Source organism: Crocuta crocuta, unplaced genomic scaffold, assembly GCF_008692635.1.
Source record: "Crocuta crocuta isolate KB4526 unplaced genomic scaffold, BGI_CrCroc_1.0 scaffold139, whole genome shotgun sequence".
Classification (NCBI taxonomy): domain Eukaryota; kingdom Metazoa; phylum Chordata; class Mammalia; order Carnivora; family Hyaenidae; genus Crocuta; species Crocuta crocuta.
The window spans coordinates 4,541,398-4,555,963 of NW_027533258.1; positions in this window are offsets into that span (position 1 = coordinate 4,541,398).

The window sequence follows — 14,566 nt, forward strand, 5'->3', positions numbered from 1 at the left end:
ATAGGCCAAAAAAAAAAAAAGATCTTATTTTATGAAAGGACACCCTGGGTCCATAGGGATGCGACTGCTCTGTCCCCTCATCTTGCAATGTTGGGATGCCTGAGTCCCTCTGCTCCCCAGGGGAGGAAGTGAGGGAGACAGAGCCCGCGGGGGGGGGGAGGGCGGGGAGCTTCAAAGCCACCAGACAAGTCCTGGAGGGGAAAGTCCCCAGCAGGCTGTGGGCTGGGGTGTCTCCCCCAGGTTTCTGTGGGTACTTGGTACCCCAGGCCAAAGTGTTTATGCATTTTCCGAGGGAAGGGAAAGAGGAGGCCTGGCCTGGTCCCTGGACTTTGTGTGGTAACAGGCGTGGGTGGGCTAAGCTCTTACCTTCTCCGAGGTCTCTCTTACCAACCCTAGTTACCCGGCACCCCCCAAAAAACTTCCCCTGTGTCTTTCTACCTGGTGACCTTATAAGTTATAACTCACCTCCAGGGTCAAACACACCCAAGCTGGCAGCCTATCAGCCTCCCCTTTCCTCTCCTACAGAAAGCCCAGGCACCCGTGGACGGGGGAAGAAACTTCTAGAAACCCCGACTGTGGACAATGCCGGAGAAGCCTCAACTCCCAAAGGTGGGTGTAACTCTGGGAAGTTTCTTCTTTAGAGCCGCTTTCTTCCTCCCGAGGGAGGCCGGAGGAGGGGTGGGGGTGGGGGAGAGATGTGTATCAGTTCAGGGGCCCCTCCTTATCTGGAACCTTCTTCCTTTCCTAGGGAGCCTCAAAGCCCACCCGTTCAAAGAGCCACATCTCCATAAATAATTATCTCCATTTGGGGGAGATGTTTGCATATCAAAGGACTCCTTTGGGAGGGTTTTAAAAATAATTTAAAATGAAATTGTAAGTAGTCTGTTGTTCTCGGGGTCTCCCGGGTCCCCAGGCCGGATTGCTAGGGCGGCCGGAAGTGATGTCATGATTCATTATAAAGTTTACTGGGCCTTTCCCCCCTTCTTTTTATTTTATTTTTTTTTTAAGGTAATGGGTAGAAAAGAAGAGAAATAACAAAAGGCTGGACTCCCCCAGGCCTCCTCCTCCTCCAACCCTCCCCTCTCTTTTCTCCACCCCTGGCCCCCAACCCCCACTGCAAGGATTTGGCCTCCATTGTCCAAGAATTTCAATACTGCTCAGAAAATGAAAAGCCGCTGAATGCCATAAGGGGGTGGGGCGCAAAAGAGCATCTCGCTCCTCTGGGTCAACTCAAGATGCCTTTCTTTTTGGCAGAATCCTCTGTTATAGACGCTGCTTCACAAAGGCCTGAGTTCCTGTTCCTGGAAGGGGCTGGGAGGGGGGAGTAGGTGGGGGAGAGGGAGAGAGGGTTTCAATTAAAAGCTAATAGGCTTTTGTGATGAGCTCTCTGGGGTGCTGCTCCCGCATTTATTGGACCTCACTGTGTGCTGGGACCAATCCTGCGAATCCAGAGGAATCTGTGTCCCATTTCCCGGAAACAAAACAAAAACATACGCAACAACAAAACAAAAGAAAAAAAATTGTTTTGGATCATTAGAAAGAAAAAGTTTTCTGGGAAGCAGACTTTTTAAGAAGAAGCCCTGCCATGGGGTGGATCGGGGACAGCGCAGAGGACCCGGCGTGCAGGGAAGGGGACACCTGACCCCAGATGGAGGTGACAAGGTTCGGCCCCTGGTCTGCAGGGCTCCCTCCGACGAGACAGGGCAGGGATGTGGTCTGTGATCGGCGCTGGCTTTGGGGTCAGTCACCACTGGGTGACACCCTGCCCCGCTGGCCGACAGCACAGGGCCAGCCTGGTGTGTTTCACAGGCTCCTGCGAATCACTCCCCGCCTCGACCCGAGGCAATCTGCCTTCCCCGCGCCCCTGGAAACTCGGTGCAAATGTTTGTAAACAGGCCTCCACCCAAGAGTCCAGAAGCACTCAGCACCGCCGGTCATCACCTCATCACGGAGCTGAGGGAAATCACTAGCCCTTCCTGGGGAAGCTGTGGAGAGAACACATGGGGCAAGGGGAGGGGACTTTCAGCACAGGGGGTACGGAGCGCAGGAGCTGTGCGTCCTGGCTCCCGTCTCGGGCTCAGTTTCCCTGTATATGAAAGTTAACGGGTTGGGTTTAAAAGGATGCTCTTGGGCGAGGCCTGGGTGGCTCAGAGGGTTGAGCCTCTGACTTAAGGCTCGTAAGGCTCTCTGCCCCTCCCCAGCTTGCTCTCTGTCTCAAAAATAATTATATATATATATATATATATATATGTTTCTGGGCTCTGAAATCTAAAAGATGAGCCTGACCACCTCCATCTCTCCCACTCCACCCCTCCTCCACCTCCTCTTCAGCTCAGGCAGAGGCCAGAGGCCAATGTTCTATGCACCCATTTGTTAAACAGCCTGGTGCCTAGTGGAGTGGAAAGAAAAGCAGGTTCAAGGTCAGGCTGTGTGGCCTCAGGCAAAGTGCCTAACATCTCCGGAGTTGGCCCTTCCCCTCCCTGTAAAAGGGAAAGATTTGTTCTGCCTGGTTTACATGGAAAAAAAAATTAGATGTAGTTTGCAGGTGAATCGGCTCTTAAAGCAGCAAGATCCTACCCAAAGGTAAGGTGGAATGAACCCCAGTCCTATCTATTCATTATCTCCTTTGGCTCTAGATCCTAGGGGTATTGCTATGGAAATACCGCTAAGGAAAAAAGAAACGCCAACCTGGTTCTCAAGTTCAAAGGCTCATGAAGACAACAAGTGTCTGAAGGAGTCTGGGCTCCCCTTAATTCTCCACTTGTGCTACGTAGGAGCTCTTGTTTGGACCTTTCTTCCTAGTTACCTGGGAGGACATTAAGGACAAAGGAAAACGGAGCGCCATTCTTGGGTTGACTTCAATGCGTGAGTGTGGTGATCTAAGCCAAGAAGAATGGAAAATGAGACAGCCTTTAATAGAATGAAAACACAACCTACTTGAGAAGATTCTCTTTTCTTTTCTTCTCTTTTCTTTTCTTTTCTCTTTCCTTCCTTCCTTCCTTCCTTCCTTCCTTCCTTCCTTCCTTCCTTTCTTTCTTTCTGTCTCTCTCTCTCTATCACTCTTTCTTTCAACATGGTAGAGAATGAGGCTTACAAGGAGCGGAACAGTCACAATTTGAAGATTCTCTTTCTTTCCTTCCTTCCTTCCTTCCTCTCTCTCTCTCTCTCTCTCTCTCTTTCTCCCTTCTTTCCTTCCTTCCTTTCTTTCAACATGGCAGAAAATGAGGCTTACAAGGAGCGAAACAGCCACAGTTTGGGGGCAGGGGTCCATCTGAGGCTGACGGAAAGAAATAACCCAACTGGCTGAAACCAGATCCACCTAGTGAAGACCTGATATCATCAGTTACCTCCCTGCCTCGCAGCTGTGCGGCCAGTAGGATGTTGGGACCAGAGAAATCGCAGTCACCTCTTGACTACAGCCCAAGATAACAGCTCTGTGCTGCTCTCCACTTCCCTTCTACTCAACAAACAGAACCCCGTTTTATGGTTATCAACCGAAAACAGTATAAAGTAAATTAGGTCAATAAAAATCCCGAGATGTAAGTTTAAAGTCAGGCTAAACTCAACGGAAATGAGCACAAATAAACTTCCCTTATCACAGGCTTTAAATAGCTCAAAAAACGTTTTAGAGAAGAAAAGAAGTCCTTTCTACCCGGAGAGGACATCCAAGGGAGACGGATAAACTTCAGAGAAAACTGCTGACGAAAGAAAAAGTTGCTGATTCTTATCTTACACTCCTTACCCTCATCAGGACCTACTGGACTCAGAGGGGTCTCAAGAAAATGAGTGGCACCACGCTGCCAATGGAAACTCCAAAGGCAGTTACCAAAGTCCTCCAACTCCCCCACCCCCGACCCCTGTTTTGGAATTCTGAGCTTGAAAAGTATGGAAGTTCACCAGAGTCCATTTTCAGCAGGAGAAAAGTCCAACCTCCCCAAATTCCCATCCATTTTTTTTTGTCCCGGTCAACCATTTTTTTTAAATATAGAAAGGCAGTAAGTTTGGAACAGATTACAGAGTCCAACCTGACTGTGAATTTCACGTCCAAGGACAGGAGAGATGGAACGTGGTGGTGGGGGCTGACGCTACACCCCAGGGAATGTGGGTCCCGTGGTGATTTCTTACATCCAAGGAGAAGTTTTTGGTGGATGATCCTGCCTGTCCTGGTGAGTCTCAAAATTTCCAGCAACTCTGTGCTTTAGACACCACTGCCTTCCCACCGACCCTGCCAGTCCCCAAGGGAACAAAACTATAAGCACTAAGGAGATCAAATAACTAAATGGTAGTGAGAAAGACTGCTGAGAGTTACAAGCTGAGATTAGCCTTTTACCCTGTGTTAGACTGAGCAGAACACCAACCCTGTCACTAGTTTTAAGCCTAATGACTGTTTCTTTTCTTCTTTTAATTTTTTTTAAATGTTTATTTCTGAGAGAGAGAGAGAGAGACAGCGTGAGCACAGGAGGGTCAGAGAGAGAGAGGGAGACACAGATTCTGAAGCAGGCTCCAGGCTCTGAGCTCTGAGCTAGCTGTCAGCACAGAGCCCGACGCGGGGCTTGAACCACGAACCGTGAGGTGAGATCATGACCTGAGCCGAAGTCGGACGCTTAACGGACTGAGCCACCCAGGCGCCCCCAGGACTTCTGTCTTCAAAAGAGACAGAAAACAGCAGAACACTGGATGCAGAAAGCACTTGAAAATAATGGGCTGGATGAACCAGCAAATGAATGAATGAAAGTGAATGAGCCAGCAATGCTTGATGCTAAATGACTAGAGGTCACCGTGCAGAGATATGCAAAAACGACAGAGTGCAACTTAGAACAGGAAGTTGCTGTTTGAGCCAGGTTGCAAAACGGTGATGATCTCAGGGGCGCCTGGTTGGCTCAGTTGGTTAAGCGTCTGACCTCGGCTCAGGTCACCATCTCAAAGTTCACGAGCTCCAGCCCTGCGTCAGGCTCTGTGCTGACAGCTGGGAGCCCAGAGCCTGCTTCAGATCCTGTGTCTCCCTCTCTCTCCCTCTCCCCAGCTTGTACTCTGTCTCAAGAAAAAAGAAATTACAAGAAGAAAGAAAATAGTGATGACTCAGTATCCCGATGCCCAAAGAAGTTAATTCTAGACCCACATTTATGTGTCATCTCACCCAGGACATTAACGGACACAATTACACTAAAAGGCCGTGCACATAGGAAGGACTTGAACTTGAATGCCAAGCTCCAGTAAAGAACAGGTGGCCTAAGATCACCATGCGTCATCGCACCTGTGGGACAGAAGCAAGCTGTGGCCCCGTCTCACTAGCCGACTGGATGTCCTCACCTCCCATGGCCACCTTCTCCCTTCAAACTTGCAAGTGGTTGCGTTTAACAATCGTGATAAAAACGACATCCATTCACCGATTTATATGAATTGTTTTTCATGCTCTATATTGTCATAGTGCGATTTATATTTATTATTATAATGATCTGTACGTACTATTGTTGGTTGAATTATTTTACTTATTATTTTGTTTTAATTATTATTAAGATTCACCTGCATTCCCGGGAAGCCACCCATGGATGCTGGGTTGAGACACCCCGAACGGCTCGCTCTTATGTAGCCAGAAGGAACGCAAACTAGGAATGTAAATGTAGTACTTATCACGGATGATGATTAAGGAGTCAGTGAGACAGTGGGTGCGTATCATTAGTGCCCTCCAGAGTCTTACGGTATATTTGGAGAGCAAAACTAACCAACAGATACTGTAGGCTTGGCTCAAAATAAGAAATGCGGAAAAGAAGAATCCAGAAGTTGTGTCCTGTGGGACAGAAGAAGCTTCTTTCAGCTACTCCTGCGAGTAGGTGGGAGTCAAGAAGTCAAGATACTGAAGTTTAGGAACATAAGACAGCGGTTGGGTCATTTAGCCGGGACTGAAGACTTTTTTGTTTGGGTTTTTATTTTCGAGGAATAGTGAAAAATAAGTTGGAAAGATCGGAAAATGGGCTGGCTGCCCCCTCTCCACCCGACCCAGCCCTCCACCCTGTGCCTCCCCAGACATCCTTCCAAACGCCCAAGCCAGCAACCTTCACGGAGTCACTCGTGCAGAGCATGATTCGCCAAGTCCCCAGCAGGGCACGTACGGACTGTACCCCACGTTTCCACCTCCCTTTCTCTCCACTCTCCCACCTGGCTTCACTCAGCTGTGGGCAGGCACCTGCGCTTCCTCGAATGGGTCATGGTTTCTTACCCCCTCCCCCCCCACCGGCCAACACACACACCCATGGACTTCCCTCCTTCTGGATTATTCTTCCCAGCTCTCATCCTTCTACAAAACTTCTAGGACATTCCTCCTGTTCCCCATTCTAGGTTAGCAATCCTTGCTTCCTTCTTGTGACTGCCCACCTCCCCATATCCTCCTGCACACACACGCACACACGTACACACACTCACAGAGTTAGCATAACCTTTGTCTGTCCGCTCTTAGATCCTCAAGGGGTTTAAGCATTCGACTTTGGCTCAGGTCACGATCTCATGGTTTGTGGGTTGATGCCCTGCATCAGGCTCTGTGCTGAAAGCTCAGAGCCTGGAGCCTGCTTCAGATTCTGTGTCTTCCTCTCTCTCTGTCCTCCATAGCTTGTTCTCTCTCTCTCTCTCAAGAATAAACTTTTGAAAAGAAAAGAAAAGAAAAGAAAAGAAGAGAAGAGAAGAGAAGAGAAAAGAAAAGAAAAGAAAAGAAAAGAAAAGAAAAGAAAAGAAAAGAAAAGAAAAGAAAAGAAAAGAAAATGGTGATGATCTCAGTACCCTGACGCCTAAAGAACTGGACTGTGCCTTATTTTCACTGTGGCAACAATTTAAAAAATTTTAATGTTTATTTAGTTTTGAGAGACAGAGCATGAGAGGAGGAGAGGCAGAGAGAGAGGGAGAGGGAGACACAGAATCCAAAGCAGGCTTCAGTGCAGAGCCTGATAGGGGGCTCGAACTCAAACCATGAGATCATGACATGAGCCAAAGTCGGATGCTCAACCAACTGAGCCACCTGGGCACCCCAGCGGGCTGTTTGATGAATGAAATAGGTTAAGTGGGTAAGTGGACAAATGCCAGACACCAGCGGGATTTGATCTGAGGCGAGGAGAAGGCACGTCAGACAGAGGAGGCGAGTGGCAGTAAACAGATCTGGGCTCCGTGAGTCCTCCTGGACACCGATCTAAGAAAACGTCAAGAGGGGCGCCTGGGTGGCTCAGTCAGTTAAGCATCTGACTCCTGATTTCTGTTCAGGTCGTGATCTCCTGGTTCATGAGTTTGAGCCCCGCATCGGGCTCTGTGCTGAGCTCAGATCCTGCTTGGGATTCTCTGTCTCTCTCAGTATCTCCCTGTCTCTCTCTCTCAAAAACAAACAAACATTAAAAAAATAAATGTAAAGAGATTTAGAACGAACAACAACAAAAAAAAAGACCGCTAACCGGGTGTCTTCCTTCCAGTTCGCTGACTCTAGGCTTTTACTGCCTTTGAAATATTCTACAACTCTGGGAATCCTAAATTAGCAACCCAGCAATGCAGTATAGTTCTTGACCACAGGCATGCGGAGAAGCGCTTTCCGGGGGAGGCTCTGTGCATTTCCTTCCCCACTTCCCACGGCTTGGGGAAAAAACTCCGTTTCCCACCCTCTTTGTAATTCACACGAGCATTACTTTCTTCCATGTGAATTTATGTTCTTTTCACATCTCCTCGGAACCACAGGTAACATCTGCTTGGTTCTCTCATTAATCATGAGTGAAATACGCGGCGCCTGGGCGTCTCAGTCGGTTAAGCATCTGACTCTCGGTTGCAGCTCAGGTCATAGTCTCTCTCTCATGGTTCGTGAGTTCGAGACCTGCATCGGGCTCTGTGCTGGCAGTGAGGAGCCTGCCTGGGATTCTCTCTCTCCCTCTCTCTCTCTCTCTCCCTGGCCCTCCCCAGCTTGACTCTCACTTTCTCAAAAGAAATAAATAAACTTAAAAAAAATCACCTTAAGTATGCTTTCAATGCGAAATAAATAATTCTGTGCGTCTGAATGGGAAGGGGCGGGTACTGAAAAAGGCAACTAATTCTAAGCCGTTTTGTAGGAAGGAAAAGAGAAAAGCTGGCAACACAGGACAGAGACGGGAAAAGACGTAGCAGCAAGGATCGCCTGCGGTTTCTTTTTTAATAAAAATGTTTTATTTATTTTTGAGAGTGAGAGCATGAGCAGGGGAGGGGCAGAGACAGAGGGAGACACAGAATACGAAGCAGGCTCCAGGCTCCAAGCTGTCAGCCAAGAGCCCGACGTGGGGCTGGAACTCACTGACTGCAAGATCATGACCTGAGCCGAAGTCGGATGATCAACCCACAGAGCCACCCAGGCGCCCCAAGGCTCCCCTGAAGTTTTTAAAGCAAGGTGGGTGGGGGACGTGGCACCAATGTGTTCTGCATTCACCAGCATTAAGTTGTAGCTTCCCAGACCGGTCAGGGCGGGAGTCAGCAGCAAAATGCAGGTGCTCACTCAAGACGTGTTTTAAACAGATAAGGATTTCGGTTTTTGTGTCCATATGTATATATATATCAAAAATTTTTAAAAGCCAAAATTGAGAGAAGGCAGATAGCTCCCCAAATTCTGGCTAGAATTCTGGTCCGAGAAGGCCAATTCTGGGCAGGTGGGGCAGCCTGGGGTGGGTGGACAGCCAGTCTGGGAGGCTCAGTGGTGTTCTCCATTTGCAGACAAAACCAAAGAAAGGCCTTTAAGCAGCTACTTTTCCAAATGAGTCCACTTGCAAACCCGGGGCGGGGGGAGACACACAGCACTTAAGCCCCTGAGTAAACAACCACCTAAAAGAGGGAAGGACAGATGTGATGTGCGGCTCTCTGCGGCCCCATTAGCACATTGGGGAAATTAATCTCGCTCAAGCCCCTCCCAAGGCAGTGCCCCTCCCCGCTCCGCTCCCTGGCTCAATACACATGGATTCATTTGTCACTGAGGCAGTGCCACTACCAGTAACAAGCTGAGAAGTGGGATCATTTGAGTGTAGGAAGATGCCCCTGAAGGCCGGTGCCCCTCCCATCTTCTTCAGATGTCTCGAAGAACCCGGAATTCTGAGAGAGTTCTTTAGGACACAAATATGCTATCTGTGCAGGGGAAGGGCTCCCTTTCCTGGGGTGGGAGACCCCTTCAGCTCTTATGCAGAACACAACAGACACATCACAACAGAATGGTGACCCTCCCCGACCGTCAAAGGCCACACACGCAGACTCTGCAGGCTGAGGGCCTGGGTAAAGAGCTATTCCACCTATAGGGACGGCAGAGAACCCGAGAGAAGGGATGGGCCATCTGTGAAGCGAAGGCATATCCGCGACGTGTACACAGACCTTGGGAATGAGCCTCGGGGATCCCCGGAGAGCCTGGCACCACCCAACAGCAATGTCCCAGCCACCGGGCCTCTGCGTTCCTATCAGAAGGCTAACTGGGATGGTATGTTCGGAGGTCAGTGGCCAGAACCCAGCAGACACACATTCTCCGTGCACGTAGTATCTTCAGCCTGACACTTGGGCCCCAAGAGCTTTGCTCACCCCCCCCCCAAGGTTTTGCCTACAAACGGGACATACCTCCACATTTTCATAAGCATCCCCATGATGGGCTGGCTTAATAATGGGTCTCCACGTGGCCTTGGGAAGCCCCAGAAACACTGTTCACTATAATACTAGAAATTCAGGCAACAGAAAAAATGATTCTCGGGGTGCCTGGGTAGCTCAGTCGGTTAAGGGTCCGAGTTGGGCTCAGGTCATGATCCTACGGTTCTCGAGCTCTGACAGCTCAGAGCCTGGAGCCTGCTTCGGATTCCGTGTCTCCCTCTCTCTCTGCCCCTCCCCCACTCACGCTTGGGGTCTGTCTCAAAAATAAATACACATTAAAAAAAAAAAGAAAAAGAAAAATGACTCTGCCTCTGGTAAAGAATACGCAGGCTTCCTTTTTGTCAGAAGATGGTTCTCCCATCGCTGACCATGAGGAGGTCAATTCAGACCTGCTCTGCACTTGACTCACCAAAAAGAACTGAGTATCCAGGATGTGGTTGCCTCTCCAATACCAACCTTCTCAGGGGCCATCTTTGAAATGGGTGTTCGCGCCATCTTTGAAATGGGTGTGTGCGCCATCTTTGAAATGGGCAGGGTGAGGCTGGGGGCTGTTCAATGGGACCACCCCTAATCAAACACCAGACAATGGCAGAGCCTGGACTCAGACTTCAGAATGTTCAGCCCCAAACCTCATCGTCCATCCCAGTTCTCGACATTTCTAAGGGCCTCCAAGATTAAAAGGCTCCAGCACAGCAGCTACCCACCCCACCTGACCCATCTGGTATCTCCCATCCTCTTCCCACAAGGTTTCCACCTTCTCTCCTTTTCTGATAAGAAATAGAAAGGCTTGGTTTTAAGTTAACTTGAGGAATTATATAGGGTGTAAATTATAATGAAATAAACCTACTTGCATTAAATAAATTGTGTGCGCGCAAGTGCACAGAAAGAGAGAGATTAACCTCGAAACTAGAAGCTAAACCTCTTCCTGGTTTCCTTGCACTTCTGCTCTCACGCTTTTATTTGAGTTCATTTCTCGCTCAACCCTCCTGAAACAAATGATCACACACACGAAAATAATCAGATTAGCTTCTCCCAAGCATGGCCCTAATTCTTCCGTCACTGCTCCTGGTGTGCGCTCGAGCCCTTAATTTTTTCTGCGGTGTCGGGTGTTCTGCAGGAGGAAAGTCCTTGCCCCAAATCCTGGGACCCGTGTGATGGGGCAGCGTGCCCAAAAGGCTCTGGAGTGAAGGAAAAGCCTCAGGAGTTTTCTTGGTCTGCTGTACAGGTGTCCTAGACAGATGCGCTGACCCAAGAGTATCCCCTCTGCTCTCCTTCCCTTTAAGGAAACCCGGCGTGAAAAGGAAAGGCGAGCTGGCTCTGGTTCTGAAGGTCCAGAGGCCAGAAGTCACAGCTCAATCTGCCTCTGGGAGCAGGGAGACTCAGGAGGCTGTGCCAGGCTGAACGAGCCTCCCAAACCCAGAAACAAACAGGCTGATAAATCAGTACTGCCAAGCCACTGAGCTGAGCCCCAAGAATCAATTCAATCGGCTGCCTCTTCTTCTAGCTCATTAACTACTGGAGATTACCATCATATGGGGAGTAGCCTCTCAGCTGGAAATTAAATTAGCCTGGCTATAAACCAGGAATGCAGACTGGAAAAGCATCCGATGAGCGATTCCTGGGGAGGGGGGAAAAACCCCCACACCACCAAATGCTCTCCTCTTCCCAAGCATCGCCCCTCTGGTCTTTCAAGCTGGTCCCCTTCTTTGCAACCGCCCTCCCGAACAATAAGAAAGACGGTGACGGCAAGAGGGGCGAGACTCCCTTAGTCTGGTTTTCGGAGAAAACTGGGGTTGCTCCTGGCGAAATACCGAAAGGGGCGGCTGGGGACTAAGCGATCAGGAATTGGGCATCCAGGAAAAAAACCAGAGGAAGATGGCCTCAGATTAGTAAAGAAGAAAGGGAAGGGGTGGGCGGAGGAGAGAGTGAGAGGAGAGCGGGGGAAATAAACATATATGTACCCCCCCCCAAAACCCCCAGGGGTCGGTGTAAAGGTACAACCTCCAGTAACAAGGGCGGCAGGCACTAATTGCACATTCGGAACAGGTGTGTGCCTGCAAAGCCACCTCTTAATTACCAGGTTTGGCATTTTGGCACCAGCCGCCCGGCTCTGCTCAGCTTCTAAAAATGCTGGAGCCGAGCATCCACGGAGCCGTTCTGCTGCAGGTCCGAGGAGCCGAGCGGTGGAATTTCTAATTATATGGCTTTGGGCTTTCCCCTAATGAAAGGCTCCATCCAGACAAGCAAAAAGCAACTGGCTTAGGGGACGTGGGTCCCGGAACCCATCCTGAGAGCTGCTCCAGAGGCCGCCTTGTCTTCTGGGCGGCTTCTCCTCTGATCGCTAGCGAGAGCCGCCCCCGTCTGACACTACTCAATGGCATCTTTCATGTCCCACTTGCAAGTTGAAATACTTGAGAGAGAGAGACGGGGNGCAGGATAAACAGTGCTATACTCGTGACGCTTGGAAGTCATGATGTTAAGGCCCCCTCTCCGAAGACCTCAATCCCCCTGATGCTGTCCTACCCCGCTTGTCACATTTCTCCTCTGCTCTCCCTTCTCCGCATCCACACCTCTTCACGTCGAAATCCTTGCCTTTCCACCTGTATTCCTTTGGCCAAGAAGAACCCTTCCCCACACGGTCTGCACACGAACTCCTATTCACCCGTCAAAACCCTAACTAGGGTGTCCCCTCCTCTCTGAAGCCTTCCCAGTGGAGATCCTTCCCCACTTAGAACAGGTCTCCCTCTGCGACATTCTTCTGCCTTAACCAAGCATCTTCTTTTTGCATGTACCCAGGCCTACTGTATGTAAGCCGTCTCAACCCCTGCCTTCACCCACACTGTCCCTGGCCAGTCTCTACAGAGTGGTCAGCGTTTTTCTAAACAGTAGGTCAGATCGGGGCCCTCCCATTCACAGAACCCCCAACTGGCAGCCCCATTAAGAACCTAAGGGGCTTCCTCTCCGTGGTCCCTCCACCTAACTTCCTTTGATCTCTTCACTGTGGTCCCAGTGCCTTCTCTGGGGGCACAGTCCCACCTTCCGGGACCCTCGGATACCCCTTCTCTTCACTCAGGCCCCTCCTCAACATCACCTCTTAAAAAAGACGTCCCGCCTAAATTAAAGTAGCTCTTTCCTGGGGCACCTGGGTGGCTTAGCCGGTTAAGCGTCCGACTTTCGCTCAGGTCACGATCTCGCGGTTCGTGGGTTCGAGCCCCGCGTCGGGCTCTGTGCTGACTGCCAGCTCAGAGCCTGGAGCCTGTTTCAGAGTCTGTGTCTCCCTCTCTCTCTGACCCTCCCCTGCTCACGCTGTCTCTCTCTCTCGCTCTCTCCTAGAAAAAAAAAAAAATTTAAAGTAGCTCTTTCCTCCCCGCTCCCCCTCCAACGCTCCGTCCCGTTGCCTTTCTCCTCTGGCTCTTATCAGTGGGAGTATTCTAGTTTTATTAGTTTGCTTGCTCTTCCGTTACTGTCCGCCTCCCCAGTAGAATGTCAGTTTCACGAGGACAGGATCGTGCAGCGCTGATAAAATAAACCCCCAATCACATCCGAGAAACGAACAGACCCTTGCAGCCCCAGGGTCTGGCACAGGATAGATGTTCCAGAAATTAATCAGATCTCCGCGGCCGTAAGGAACAAACGCCACACCGGTGGATGGCCACCTCCAGGGACACCCAGACTAAGTGAAGTTCTCCCTAGGTCTCCATCCCTGCCGCCGCTCTCCAGCCGACAGGGTCCTCAGCGCTGTCCCTAACGCTGGCTTCCTCCAGACGGTCGCCTCAGGACACGCCACGGAGTACAGCGAAGCCCGAGGACTTTACAAGGGACGTGAAACAGCACCAAAACCGCTTCGGGATGTAACGGACACGCAGCGAGCAGCTGGACGTCTCTTCATGGAGCCCACATGTGAACGAGAGTGGGGCCGACGGGTGGGACCTAAGCCCACGGCCCAACCCGAGCGGTGCGAGTGACTCTTTCCCCGCAGGCAGACCTCTAATGCTGGCTAGTGCTGCGGGCGCACCTCGAGCTCCGGGGACCTACTGCCGATCCCTCTGCGACACGTGGAGGCCGAGCCACCGCAGGGGATGGGCACCAACAGGTGGGTGCCCATCCCCCAGCCCCCGCCCCCCGCCGGACATCCCCAAAAGGCACCATCTGGGTAAGATGAGGTGGCTTCTTTGATCAAAGACCTTAAAATGCACAAAAGCTTATGCAGGAAGCCGGCACATGTGCTCCCTGGTAAATGCTCTTTTTTATAGAAAAGCCATGAGCCACAGTCTGTATTTCTGTTTCCAGCCGGGACAGGAGGAAAACACAAGGCTGAGGAGAATTGTGAGCGAATGACTGAACCAGAGGAGGCAGAGGGGGGCCCACCGGCTCACCTGGGCCAGCCCCCAGGCAGGAGCCCCCTGCCCCGCCCCCCAGGGAAATACAACCCCACGCCGCTCGGGATGGGTAACTGCAGTCACTTTTACATGCTGACGTGGACAAGGACAGGGCTCCTTCAAACCACGCTTCAAACCATGGAACAAAGGCCGTTGGGGACAGTCATCCAAATGACCCAGGGAGGCAACAGGGAGAGGTGGGGTCTGCGGTAAGTGAGCAAGAGGGTCCCATACCTTCTCATGAGAGCCACGGGGAGCAGATGCTTGTTCGAAGAATTCCAAGAGCCACATGCAAATAACCCAGCAAGGCTGGCTGGTGTTCACGTTAGGAAAACACCTATACGTACATTTTCTTGCCTTTTCCTCCTTGAAATATCAAATTATTTCATTTTCCTCAAAAACATATGAAAAGGATTCAAATGCAAAGCTCAGGTAACATCTGTAAATTTCTTTCTAGTAGGGGAGGCTCAGCTGCCCCCCACCCCCCAAATCCCTCTGGCCAGTAAGATAAAGGCTTCACTCCCAACAGACCATTCAACTTCTGAGCTTCTTTTCTCTGCCATTCCTGAGACTTC